This window comes from Lathyrus oleraceus, chromosome 2 (genome assembly GCF_024323335.1).
Source record: "Lathyrus oleraceus cultivar Zhongwan6 chromosome 2, CAAS_Psat_ZW6_1.0, whole genome shotgun sequence".
Classification (NCBI taxonomy): domain Eukaryota; kingdom Viridiplantae; phylum Streptophyta; class Magnoliopsida; order Fabales; family Fabaceae; genus Lathyrus; species Lathyrus oleraceus.
In genome coordinates, this window is record NC_066580.1 from 179,596,846 (window position 1) to 179,599,524 (window position 2,679).

Consider the following 2,679-nt stretch of genomic DNA (forward strand, 5'->3'; position numbering starts at 1 on the left):
AGTCTGGGGGATCCCACACCACACATCCCACACATGTACCTTCTTCCTTCATGGAGTCAGGGGTGTCCCACACTATACATCGCACACAGGTACCCTTACCATCTACACATATAACTGTGCATGAGGATGATCGTGAAGATCTATATGAGGACGATCATGAGGTGCATGATGAGGACGGTGATCATGAAGATGAGGATGACAATCATGAGGTGGTTCATATCATTGATGGAAGATATTACATATGGCCCAGCGGAAATTCGTAAGTTATAATTTTTTATTTAAGTATACATGTTACCATTTTTTATATAAACTTATATTTAATACTAATTCAAATTATTGATATTTAGTTTTAAGCCGAGTCGGACTGCCGCCCAGTGTATAATTTATGTAATTCAGCAAAAGTATAAAAAAGTTTGGAAGAGATTTAAAGATATTGATGGGAAAGAAAATGAAGTTTGGTTTAATTTATTTAAGGTATAATTAATTTAGTTTTATAAACTTATTTAATTTATTTGTTAAGTTATTTTTGTTCAAACTACTTTTTAATTATAATTATCTAACTATTTGTTTGAATATCATACAACATTGCAGGAAAAGTGTACGTGGGAAAAAATGAACAAAAAAGTGTTTAAAATTTTTTATTATGGCAGAACATCACTTCGATTTTCTGACATGCTACAGCGTGTTAGAAAGTGTTGGGAAAGAGAAAATATCCGTCCCCACTGGATATGCAAAGAAGCATTGATGAACTTCTTATCTATTGGGATACAACTCGTTTTAAGGAAATATATGAAAAAGTAAAGAAAATGAGAGCATCTGAAAAAGGGGGTTGTCTTAATACAGTTGAAAGTATAAGTGTTGTCAAATATGCTCGACGCATGGTAATTATTACTATTTTTTAAGTCATATTTTGATTTATTATATATTTTTAATTAAAGTTAATTTTATTATTTAGGGTAAGAGTTTTTGGAGACCTACACTAATGAAGGAGCTGGTTATAAAGACTCGAACAAAAAAATCGAGGGAATTTGTTGACGGACCTACCAAAAAAGCTTTGGTAAGTTATTTTATTTAAATTGTTTATATATTTTTTTATTTAATGGAAACTTTGTCGCGTGATTTTCACGTGGCAACTGAGATGTTGTGGTGTGAAAATCATGTGGCTATATTTCATTTATAATTTAATTAAATTGAATTGAATTTAAGTTGTTTAAACTATATATATTTAACTTAATGTTTTTTATTGTATGTGTAGGAGGATTATCAGACATTTCTCACACAATTTTTGGTTGAAAATCCTCAATATACATCAAGAGGTTCTGAGCCGCTTAATCCACGTGTTGATTTTTATATTTGGGATTTAGTACATGGTGGAATGGGATCTAATGGTTGGTTTTTTGGTGTTGGATCTTTGCCCGACAGCTTAAGAAAAAGGGATAGAACTTTATTTCAAAGAGTTAGAGATGGGGAAGGAACGTCACATCCATAATAATTGATACCAGAAATGCTAGAAACAGTAAGACAACTGGCACTAAATGAGGCGAGATGCGAGTCTACGCAACGTGAGGCGACGCTAAAGGTCCAAATGGAGGCGCAATAACGTCCAATAGAGACAATGAAGAAGAGGAAAGCTGATATGGAGAAGATGATGCGACAATTTATGCAATTACAAGGGAGCGATAATCAAGCGTTATTGAGAATGTATCGAGTGTGAGTAGTGTGGGTAATAGTCTCATATTGGTTGCAAATATGGAGACTTGAGCAACTATAAGTGAGAGAATCCACTCACATATCACCTTAAGGTCTTGGATGAATATGCTCCCTAGTGAAAAACTCCTCCAACAAATGGTGTTAGAGTGTGGTTCGAGAAAGAGACCGACTTACTTGTATCGAAAGTCAACGACACCACAAGGGTAGTGAATAAGAAACGTTTCCTTGAAGAGTGTCAACGGTACCAGGGTGGTGAATAAGAAACGTTTCGTGCGATACAATAGTTTTTGGAAATAAAAAGAGTTTTCACTTGAGGGGGAGCATTGTAGTCTCATACTTGAGGGGAAGTGTTGAGAATGTATCAAGTGTGAGTAGTGTGGTTAATAGTTCCATATTGGTTGGAAATGTGGAGACTTGAGCATTTATAAGTTAGAAAATCCACCCACCTATCACCTTAAGGTTTTGGGTGAACATATGGTGTGCCTCTCTCAAAGGTGTTGCTCTAAAATGAAGAAGTCCCACAATGTTCAATGCTCCCTAGTGAAAAACTCTTCCAACAAACGTTTGGTGGAAATGAAGGAGTAGGAGGTCAAGAACAGATGTTGACGATTTTCCCGATCCCGATAATCCATAGAATTTATTTTATTTAAATTTTGAATTTTAATTTTTATAAGATATTAATTATTTATTTTAGTATATTATAAATTTATTATTTAAAAAAATTATTATTAATTTATATTTAAAAAACCAAAAACGAATTATTATTAATTTTGTATTTTTTATATTTATTTATATTTAGAAATTTTATTATTAATTTTAGTATATATTAAAACGTAAAATAATAATAATAATTTTTTATTTTAAAAAAAATATTTTGTGACTTAATTTTCACTTCGCAACTTTGTGACGTGATTTTCACTTTACAACTTTGTCACATGAAAATAAAATCACAAGTCACTATCACCTTTT